Source organism: Prinia subflava, chromosome 1 (assembly GCF_021018805.1).
Source record: "Prinia subflava isolate CZ2003 ecotype Zambia chromosome 1, Cam_Psub_1.2, whole genome shotgun sequence".
Taxonomy (NCBI): domain Eukaryota; kingdom Metazoa; phylum Chordata; class Aves; order Passeriformes; family Cisticolidae; genus Prinia; species Prinia subflava.
Window position 1 is genome coordinate 105,886,319 of NC_086247.1, and position 11,946 is coordinate 105,898,264.

Here is an 11,946-nt window from a genome sequence, read left to right on the forward strand (position 1 = left end):
AGTCTATCGAGCGTGAGGAGCATCAAACAAAACTGTTGGCTATTACTCTGCCTTAACTGGCACAGGTAAAAGCCACAGCTGTATCTGGAAATAACTACAGAAAGATTTTTGGGGGGGTGAGTGCTGTGGGTTAACCCCAATGGGCAGCTAAGTGCTTGCATACCCCCCACTCTCAGTGGGATGGGGAAAGAGAAAAGCGAGAAGTAAAACCAAAAAAATTTGTGAGTCACGATAAAAACTGCTCAGTAACCAAAACAGACCTGGAAGAAGAGAGAAAGATAACAAAAGTGATGCAAAGGCAATCATTAACCACCCCTCTGACATGGAATAATGTCCATCCAGGTCCCAAGATAGGGAAGGTTTATCCTTTTAAGTCCCCTCCTCTCCATTATCATTGCTGAGCAGGATGCCACAGGGCATGGATTATCCCTTCAGCCAGTCTGGGTCATCTGCTTGGCTGTGCCCCCTCCCAAGCTCTTGTGCACCCCAAACCCCTTTCACTGGGAGGCCGAGTGAGGAACTGTGCAAACAGTGCTCAGCAGCAGCTAAAATATTACTGTGCTATCAGCATTCTTTTGCTCACAAATTTAAAGCACCATACCAGCGATTATGAAGAAAATTAACTCCATCCCAGCCAGATACATGTTCCTCTCAAGAAGCAGGGATTTCTCCTAAGCTATGGAGTCTATGAAACACATAAAGATGTGAGGACACCCTAAGGTCTGTAAAATCCCTTCCCCGTGCATTGTTGAGACCTTATCATTCACAGAAACAAAACAAAACAGATCAAACAGATACATGGTCTACTGTGTTTACTGTTTTTATGATTCCTGAGACCACCAGCAAAAACGTGACAGCAAAATGAAGCACATTAATTTTCACTCACACAATTAAAACAAAAGATTATAGTTAACTCAGAAACTATCTACTACCAAACCCTACTGCTGCCAGTGGTCAAAATTCCCATTTACTTTGTGTCATCTACTCTTATGTTCCTGTGCTGGTCAGTGTCCCACTGAACTGCTTCAGTCAGACTGCAGTCAGAAGCAGGGCAGCTTTAGAGGGGTCACAATGCTAAGTTTTGATTCCTCTAGCTTCAGAAGATAATTTTGAAAACACAAATGGAGACTGCCCAGAAAAGCCATTTGTCACTATTGAAAAATGTTGTGTTCCTTATGCCAGCTATGGGTCTCAAGAGGCCAGCTTGTGCTTTCTGAACATCTGAAGCTGGCAGTGTTAAAAACTTTAGAAATCCGAGAGCGAACCCAAGCCGCTGGTTTTTCCGTCTGCATCTGCTTTACACATTTTAAAAAGAGAAACTGCATGACACTCTTTAATTCACAGAGAAAAAAAAAAGAGGTCTTTATAGCCTTGCTTTTAATTATTTTCTATCCTGAAAGCTAAGCTTTAAGGATCCATCCCTATGGCATTACTCAGTGCAATAATGTTTTTATTCTCCAAGCACAGTAGATTTCCATAATGTAAAGAACAAATGAAGTATGGCAATTTTAGGAGCTCTGCATCTGAATTAAAAGAATGGCGACAAATAAGAATCCTATTTTCAGGAAATCTGACTTCTAAAGACTGTGCTTTCCTCAGACCTATTAAGCAGACAAATCATTCCTTCTTCCTCATTAATCCAAAAGGCAGACTGGGTAGGGAGAGAAAAAGCCCAACAATGCATCTACGCTGTGGCTGAGTTACAACTAAATACATTTCATCAGCATTCAAACAATTCATGCTTTCTCAACAGGAGACCTCGGGGCTCCATTAGCTCTTGTTCAAAGAAAGCATCCAAGAGCACGATGTCACCAAGAAAGAACTGTCACCCCTTCTGCCACAGCAGAGGGACCCCTGCAGGTGCATGCCCACCACTGGCACGATCCGTGCAGGCAGCCCTGCGGTCACCCAGCAAAAGGACACTGCATTCAGGTCTTCCAAATGACACTTTGCTCGTGACCTGATATAGACATATATGAATGTCAGGACAGAGCCAATAAAAAAAGGAAAAGTGCAGCCTAGGAAGGCTGTAAGTGGCCGTAACTATGGCAGTGCTCTGCCTGCTAGCCAGTTTTACCTGTTTTCCTGACAACAACAGCTACCAAAGACATATTTAGAGAACACAATCTCCTTTCAATGTGTAGAAGCCTAACCTTGACAGTGAAAAGCAGGGAAAATTTTACTTCTCTCAGTTTTCCACTGCATGCTGAAAAGTCAAATGAAAAATATGGAAATCACCTGTACTTTCAGAGGAAGCCCTGAAGAAACAGCTGAGACAAAAATGAACAGCTTATAACTGACCAGGCTACAAGTGGACACATTTGGAAATCTCACACAGAAGAGAGGAAGAAGCTGGGATTTAGACATGGACATCCTCATGGCTCTGTTTAGTCTGAAAAAGGTCATAGTGGCATTTATGACTATTTGAACAATATTTTAATTGAATTCAGCCAGTATCTCATAAAGAGATATATTGAAGAAGATGATGATGAACATGAAGATTTCATCCTCAGTCCTTGTAAAATGTCACCTCATGTTGGAGAAACTGGTCAACTCAAATCAAGAGCCTCTCTCTAATTTAGGCAGCTTGTTATCAGACATCCCTATCATTAGGGATATGTTCAGATAGATAGAAAGAGAAAGCCTTATCTATAGATAGATTCTCACTCAGCCCTACAAAACAACAACAAAAAATTCTGTAAGAAGTCACCTTGACAGATTTGTACCAGATCTTGGAAGTGCCAAAGACCATTTGCCCCCAGTAAAAGCCAGCACCACATGGAAAATAATGAATGAGATTCTAGAGCAGATTTAAATTACATAAGGGCAAGCAGAGCAGCATAGTGATAGCTTCTTATCAGAATGTTGTTTCAACTTGGACTCAGCACAAATTGGACCAAATGAAGTTTCCTTACTATGTACGGGCTCTATATGGCCAGTCAGCATCCTATCCATCACGGTACTCCAAAGATAAAGACAGCATGCATCTCTGGAGCTGTTTGCCTCCAAAAGACCCCCATTCCTCAGGGAATAGAAAGTGAATAAGAGAGAACATTTTATCAAGTTGTTTCAGTCTGAACTGGAGACTGGTACACAACCTCCATCACTGGACACAAGCAACCCTCAACACCACTCACAGAATTTCGCTTCTCTAGATGCTCTTCCTTCCTAAGTGTTCAGGCAGAAGGAGCACTAGGGCAAATCAGGCTACTGTTCTGTAGCTTCACTGATGCAGTGCCATACTGAATCAGCACACCTTGACAGCACAAAGCATCTCTCACTACTGAGAAGGAATTCTCACCTGAAACGGGTCTAGTGGGCAGGCACTATTTCCATATTTTGGAAGTCAGCTGTGAGACTTCTAAACTCTGGCTTTGCTTTCAAAAGATGTTAAATGGTTGGGCTGAGAGAGCACAGAGTGAGACAGAACATCCCTGGCTGCTCTTCATTTTATACCAAACTTTTCCCTGGAAATGTGCTCTGGGGTAAACTGATGATAGTAGGGCACAGACATTGTCAGAAATAAAGGCAAACATCCTTATCAACATTCGGCAAATGCAGCCCAGGATGCAATCAGCATAGGTGTCTCAAAGGCCTGTTAACACCTCAAATATCACAGACAAACCAGACAGGGAGGATTTGTGCAAGGTCTGAATGAAACAAGGGGTACAAGCAGAACACACACACAAGACTCTGGGCTAGCGCCCTGTTCAGGGCAGAGCTGGCCTGAATGACCTCCCAAAGTCCTCCTTTTCCAGATTACCACTGTATGTTGCTTTCTGTTTGCGTAAACTGACAGACAGGAATTGTCATTAATAACAAAGCCCAGCCACCTGATGTCTCCAATCAAACCCACAGCTGACACAGCTTGGCAGCTCAGTTCTTCTTCAGATACACAACCAACAAACAGCAACGGGACCCAAACCCAGGCAGAAGTTGGGCAAACCCTGCTGACAAGCAGAAATCCATGCAAAACCTCAAGAAGCAGACGCTGAAATGTTACCAATCTTTAGGTCAGGGATTTGTGGTTCACTTGCACACAGGACAGGTACTAGGCAGTGCCTAGTGACATAGGAACTGACATAGCAAGGAAATGGACATTAGAAGCACATCACCAGGAACAAGATACCTTTCACAAAAAGACATGGGTGCACACACCCCAGGACACCAGCTCTGTACCCACTTTACATCCTGGGAAACAAGAGTTTCACACCCATGGACAAGGCAACAGACACCTGACAGACCAACGGGACATTCTATGGTATGGAATATCCCCTTGGACAGCTCTGGGTAGCTGTCCCAGCTGCATCCCCTCCCTGCTTTATGTGCCCTCACCCAGCCTCCCCGCTGGTGGGACAAGCCAAAAAATGCTTGACTTAGGGTATGCACTGCTTAGTAACAACAGAAACATCAGTGTTTTATCAACATTATTCTCATCCTAAATGCAAAGCACAGCACCCTACCAGCTACTAGGAAGAAAATTAACTCTATCCCAGCCAAAACCAGATGACACCCCAGAACATCCTTCCCCCGTTGCTTGCAAGCTGAACTCAGGCCAAGCATATGTGACTAGCCTTCCTTGAAGACTGTTTCACAGCTTGCAGCAGCAACAGGTCTGGCCTTGCTCCGCAGCACATCCTGTTTTGTTAAGAGAAACAAAACAGGCTTCTTTGCCTTCAGCTTCCAATGATTCTTCCCTGTTTGGAACTTACCAGTAACAAGTCATACCCAAGAAAACGTACAGTTGAGCCATGTCTGGAGTTGCTTTTTCAAGAAACACATCTGTTTATACATACAAATACCTATGACTTCCAGTAAATTAAGAAAAGACTTGCATTTCCCATTTTATGTACAAAAAAAATATGCAAAAGAATGTTCAATATTCTGCTTGCACAGTGTCAGCACAACCACCAAAACCTCACAACAGTAGAAAATTTTTCTGTTTCTCTCTGAAATAACATCTTGAAATCCCTGGTCTAGCTCAGCCATACAAACCTAACTCAGTCCAAGAGGGAGTTGTTTACACTGCTGCAGTTGTTTGCTCAGCCTGCCAATGTCCCTCTCATCGTCCTGCTCTTCTTTGCACTGGTGTGGCCTCACCTTGAATACTACTGCCCAGTTTTAAGCACCTCGAAATAAAAAACACATTAAGGTGTTAGAGAGCATCCAAAGGAGACCACGAGGATGGTGAAGGGTCTGAAGAGGAGCCTGCACGGGGAGCAGCTGAGGTCGCTAGCTTTGTTCAGGAGACTGAGAGGAGATCTCTGCGCTCTCCAACTTCCTGATGAGGGAAAGAGGAGGGGCAGGCACTGATCTCTTCACTCTCGTGACCAGCGACAAAGCTTGACAAAACGGACTGAAACTGAATCAGGGAAAGTTTAGATTGGATATTTAGAAAGAGGCTCCCTAGGGAAGTGGTCACAGCACCAAGCCTGTCTGAGTTAAGAAGCATTTGGACAACACTATCAGGCACAAAGTGTGATTATTAGAGTGGGTGTCCTGTGCGGGGCCGGGACTTGGACTCAATGACCCTGATAAGTCTCTTCCAACTCAGCATTTCCTATGGTTCTATGATTGGGTAAGAGAAATGGCAACAAACAGCCTGCATATTTCCTTTGTATAGATTCATTCCAGAGGGTATTGACTCTGGAACGAGGAAAAAACAAACGAAAAACACCCCAAGACACCAAGACTGCCCTAACATCAAGGTTTTCAAGCTTGCACAGTTCACAGCCAGTGCCTGACAAATTTAATTGCATGTCGGTAAAAAAATACTGATAGGAAATACTCCCTCAGGCATGTTTTCATGGGAAAGCAAAGCCTCTTTCCATTCGCAACATATCAGAAGTTAACTCTCTGTAAATCGCTAAAAAAATACAAAAGCTGGTGAGAGATCCTTCTGCATTTATTCTTCTGCAGCGCACACTGTGTTCAAACTCCTTTCCAGTTGAGAAAGTCTGTTTTGTTTAGTGACCACTCCACGACCTTGTAACAAGAGGTTTGCTTTTCAGGGAAGGGGTCCAAAACCACTGAAGACAATGCTTTGCTCCGGGCTATGCTGCAAGACTTCTCCCTCTTCTTTTCGAGCACGGACATGGCATCCTATCTCCCCCAGTTCCTCCGCGCAAACCACACCAGGCCAAACACACACTCCCAGATGCCTGGCCGGAGCAAGAATGCACTCTTCTCCTTTTCCTTCAACCACCCCACACATTCCCTGGCACGCTTCCCAACCAGCACAAGCCACCTCCGCTGCCCGCACGCCAAACCCCGCACCCACGCTCGTCGCCGGGGCAGCACGTCCCCTCTGCGGAACTGCTCCCGAGAGAACACACAGGAAGCTCCACCGAGATGGGAAAAGCCATCCCCCAAGAGGCCGTGGCTGCCCCCGCCAAGCATCGCTGGAGCAGCGCAGGGGGCGCGGGCAGCTCCCGCCGCCGCAGCCCCGCACGCCGCCCGGGGCCCGACGCGCCGCCCTCAGCGGGGAGGGTGGGGGGCTGCAGGGGTGCCCGAGGCAGCGCACCTACCCACCTGCCTGCCCGTCCCCGCCGCCGCCGCCGAGGCGCGTTCCGCTTGTCGCCCTTTAACTCTCCGCCCCGCGTCCCGCCCCCGCCGCCCGCGTCACCGTGGGAGGGGGAGTGGGGGAATCGAAACGCATCCACGGCGCTCGGGAATCGAAACGGGACCGCCCCGCCCGTGGGGGTTGTGCCCCCCGGTCCCGACCCGCCGCAGGGAGTGTGGCGGGGTGGGAGGTAGCGGGCGTCCATCTCCCGGCGGAACGTTCGGGAATGGCTGTGGGATGTGGGCGGGCTCCCTCCGCCGCGGGAAGTGTATGGAGTGCCATTTTTTTAAACGGCGTAGCCGTGCCTTCGGGATACTTGGAAAACCAGCGTTCATCCTCGCCAGGGGCACCCCCGCGTCCTGAGGCGCCGTGCTGTCCCTCCGGCTTCTCACCACAGCCCCCACTCAGGGGGAGCTGTGGTTCCTTTGGTCTTCCACTGTGCAAGGATCACCTGCGGAATGAAGGCTTCTCCTCCTGCCATGCAATTGTTTGCTAATTTTACCGTTTCCCGTGTTGTTTTCACACCGTGAAAAGTGGATCAATAAGTCAAAGATGAATACTTCACAGCAGATCGTTCTATAATTCACCCCTCTGTGAAATAGGTTGCTAATGGAGTTTTTCTCTGGTATTGAGTATTAGCCTGCACGTCTTCCTCCATATCCGGGCTGGCTGGGATGGAGTTAATTTCACTGCCGGCAGTCCCCACCGTGCCGTGCTTTGCTTTGGGAGCTGAAAAGTGTTGATAACACACCAGTGCTTCGGCCACTCACCTCTCCAACGTTCCTCTTTCAGCAGTAGGCCGAGGGTGGGCAAGATCTTGGGACAGGACACAGCCGGGACAGCTGGCCTAAACTGGCTAGAACATATGACAGCTATCCAAATATAAAAGCTAATAGAAAGGAGTAGGAAAGGGGGACATTCATTATTTACATTTGCCTTTCAGTGCAACCACTACACACGGTGAAGCCCTGCTTCCCAGGACATCAGCGGATGTTGCTTGCTGATGGGAAGTAGAGAACAGTCGTTTGGAGTTTCTTACCTTTCTTGAGCTTCCTTTTATTAAACTGCCTTTATGTTGACCCGTGAGGGGTTTTTTCCATCTTAGTTCCTCCCCCTCGATCCTGCTGAGGAGGGGAGTGACAGAGCAGCTTGATGGCCTCTTGATTTCTAGACAAGGTGAGCCCACCACAGTTCTTTTGATGCCCAGGGTGGGTCATGAGATAACAAGAGTTTTGTATGAAGTGTGCTATAGCTATAGTGGCTGTTCAGTGTCAAGCTCCTATGCAAGTCACAGAGACTGCTGGCTGCACTGCTTATCTCCTGATTTAGTTGAACTTGAGAACACATTAATAAAAACAGTGGCTCTGTCCTTTGCCCTGGCATTTCTGACCTTACTCTTCTGGAGGAAGTATCTTTTGGTGAGCATGAAGAAATACATATCCCTCTCCATACCCAGAAATAATGCAGATGGTTTTACTATGCAGGCCTCGGAGATCCTTGTTAATCCTTACATGAGCTGTTTAATACTATTTATTAACACTGTTAGCATATTATAGAGTTTGTGGAATACAGTGTCATCCTGATCTAGGAGAAGACAATTTTAGATGAGGTGATACTGAAATGTGCCCTGGGACAGCTGGTCCTGGGGTGGCAGGGTGTGTGGAAGGATTTGGGCAGGGTCCTGGGGCAGTTATCACCTACCTAATCCTGGAAGTTCACACCTGAAGAGGCAGGTTGCCCTGGCACACTGACGTGCCACAAACTAATAGGAAGGTGCCTTGCCTATCCTGGTGAAAACCAGTGGAAACCCAGCGATTGTCCCAGTACTGAGAAAGAAAGAGTGGATGAAGAAAACAATGGATCCATATTGTCAGTTAGTAAAGAGGAACAAGAAGAGGAAAGGTGTGATCCAGAAGCTGGTCCTTTTACAAATTAATAAAGAAATGAGTGCTAATGTCTTCTAAATGGGAAGATGGGGTCTGTGCTCTTCACTAATGGTAGGAGACACGGGTCTTAATGTCTTCACTAGTGTCTAGATCTGAAAGAACCAATCAGGTGTTGGAAGAACGGCTGTAGGAGTCTTTAGGAGAAGTGGGTGTTAATGTCTTTGAAATTGGCTTAATGTCTCCAGAAACATCAAGCCCTGCGAGTTTATTACAGAACCCAGGCAGTTTGATCCAGCGTGAACTTTTAAACTTTAGGGTTATAGGAGAAATGGGTCTGCAACAAGTCTATTGCAGATCCCAGACAGTCTGAGCTTCTAATGGGTTCACAGAACCCAGACAATCTGAACTTCCGAACTTTAAGGGAAAATGATGATAAGAGTTCAAGGGGGGAATGTGGTAGTGATGGTTCAGGAAGGCTGTACTTCAGCCAATGGGTAAAAGAAGAGGGCAACATGTGGTTGGGATTTTAGGATTAAAGGAGGCTTCAGTACCTCAAAAGAGATCCCAGAGAATAGGCATGGTGGATTGTCTCCCTTTATTCAAATACAGTTGCGGGACTCCTCTGTGTCCTTTGTGGACACTGGCTTTTTACAGCATGCCTTCTCTGCACACAAATTGGAGAAAGGAGTCAGAGAATTCATAAAGGAAGCAGAAACTACCCAGTCCTTGACTTCATCAGAATTTCAAGATATCTGGGAAGATCATAGCCACCAGACAAGTGAGTGGATTTCTGCCTGGCTGCTCCAGTGCTGGGATAACAGAGCAGCAGTCAGCAGCTGGAGAGTAAGGAAATCCAACAGCTGGGATCCTTTCCTGGAAACCAGAGAGCTGAGAGAGTGGACTAGAGTTAGCAATTTACAGTCTCTGGAGATGTGTGAGAGCAAGGTACCCATTCAAAGAAGATCTTGTGAACTTGCCAGGAATGTGTACCTACCACAGACAAAGGCATCCCTTCTGAGAGAATTAGTGGTGATGAAAGTCATCTACATTGATCTAAACAATCATGAGGTCTCCAAAGATCCAAAGGATGTCCTGTGCACACAGAACATGTGGAGGAAGTGCTTCAGCTTCATATTCTAACATTTTGACTGTAATGTATTGCCCAGTTATCAACACCTTAATTTTTGGAGTCAAGTCTTCTCCAAAACTTTGAGGACTGTCATCTTTGTACATCTTCATCCTTAAGGGTCAGTGCTTTGGTAGTTAGACATGCCCCAAGAAATTAGTCTTCTCCTGCTCTGTCGGACGGAAAGGGAGGCCCAGGCATGTGCTGCATAGCACACTCTGATTTTTTTTGTGTGACCAGGAGGAGAAAAGGAATGGCCAGGATTACTGGACCAAATGGATTCGATTGCCTTGGCGCATCAGACTCACGCAAGTACACCAAGGCACTGGTGTACAGTGTACTCTGGTGCCATCAGGCTGCAGGGGCACAGAACACATCTGGATCTCTTCAGTGACAAAGAGGTGACAAGATTTGTCTGTATTGGAGGCAGAGCAACCACTGTACATGGTAAAACCCTACTTCCGAGGAAGTGTCTGGGTATTGCCTGCTGGGGCATAGACAACAAATCTTTTGTTTTCCTTTGCTTCTGCACTCAGCCTTTGTTTTTGCTTTATTAAACTGCCTTTGCCTTGATCCCTGAGGGTTGTTTCCCACTTTATTCCCCGCCCCCCCAATCCTGCTGAGAACTGATAGAGTGGCTTTGATGGTCTCCTGGTGTCAACCCATCCCATTCTCATAAAAAATTGGATTTCTGCTAATCATCCGTCTTCTGTGCTGAAGAAGAATATTTTCACATAAGTTATCCCGCTACCCATTTAGGGGCTAGAGAAACAAAGTAATACTAACCTAAGCACATACGATTTTTGTATGTGCTAAGGTTAGTATTACTTTGGAGTGCATCAAAATAATAGACAAAACCACTTTTAAATAAAGCCATCAAAATACAGCCACAATTTTTTGTAGCTGCATCCACATGAGGTGAGAAAGTACAGTGTAATCTTGTTTCCTGAGTGACTTAAAGAAATCAAAGTACATGGGTGGGATTTTGGAGTTCTTATTCAGGCAAAACTGTCTGAGTGAATCAACTTGATATAAATGTTGAGAGGAATAAGTGGCTGATGGATACTAATATATCTGGAATTTCATGTGACCTCCTGTAAGGCCCCAAAAAAACTTGCTTGATGAGACTTTTAGAAGGGCTTACAGTTGTTCATGTACTCTTGACTTAGGCACATGAGAGAAATACTGACAAGATATGCCCAAAAGGTCAAAACAACAAAAAATACTTTATTGGCATCTTTCAAAAATCGGAGAACTTTAGCAAAATGTTTAGAGCAACATACAGTCAAAGTGAAACACTTCCCAAAGCATTAACTTGGTCCATTCAACTTGGCAAACTCTAAGCCCATTCAGTTTTAAGTTATTCAAAAGTTCCAAGAAGAGGAAATTAGACGAAGGAGAAAGACAGAAAAGATACAGAAAAGGACACGTATAGCTACCTACTACTGGGTTCCAGCAGTGTTCAGGTAGAAGTTCCAAGAGGAGATAGGGTCAAGACATGTGCTTGTCTCATTTTCAGCCTTCAGTATACCTTGGCCTTCCTGGGGCATTCCCCCAAGTGGGACTTCTGGTCATTTGGCCACTCAGGAGCTGGGTTAGAGTCTCCAGAGGTGGTGTGCCAAGGATACAGGCTCTAGGACAGGGGGAGTATACAGGACAGTGCACTGCCTCACCAGGATAAGGCCTGACCTGCCCCTTCCCCCATACACATGCACCCCAAAATGTCTCAAGACATCAATCTTTCCAGTCTCTGAGAAGTCCAAACTCCCCATCATTGTTATTCAGGGATGTTTCAGTGCAGCACCCAGAAACCAACGACCAACTCACTTTAATACTGATGCAGAAAGCGGAAATCACTTCTTTTTGATTCAGAAGGGACTTTGACCTAAACACTGGCACAGCAATCTTTGCTACATCTGTTGGCATGCTACGGGTGTGTTTATCAAAACAGTCATGAGACAGAAAACTAAACTTTTTTTTTTTTTAATAACTCAGCTGTGAAAATGAAACTTGGCAGCTTGCAAGCCTCTCTCTGGTGTGCAGCAGGGCGTTTCCTTCTCATGCAGCGTGTCACATATATTGCCAGTGAATGATTGAGTCTGCAAATTATTTCATTTCCTGATTTGTATGAGAGGAGAAGCAGCAGAAACTGGAAACTGGGTGGACCCACTTGGGGAGGCAGTACTGTAAGCAGTAAGGAGTTGGGGGTATCGGTTGATATGGGGTGCTCATAAATGACAACGAGCACTGGGAGGAGGTGCTCATAAAGCCCAGTAAAGCAGCAGAAAATGACGGCTAAAGCCATTTATACATAGCTCCTAAATCCCTTCTGTTGTGACTATAGAGTAGAGGTGTCTGTGTGGGTACATTTC

General features: G+C 45.9%; 1 protein-coding gene across 1 annotated transcript in view; it reads right to left on the reverse strand.

Moving 5' to 3' along the window:
• The window catches only part of TRANK1 (tetratricopeptide repeat and ankyrin repeat containing 1), a 51,486-nt gene extending 44,886 nt beyond the window's left edge, over positions 1-6,600 (reverse strand). The window contains exon 1 of the mRNA XM_063406415.1: positions 6,532-6,600. The gene's annotated coding sequence lies outside the window, so the exon portion shown is untranslated. The remainder of the gene's footprint in view (positions 1-6,531) is intronic.
• Positions 6,601-11,946: the final 5,346 nt, after the last annotated feature.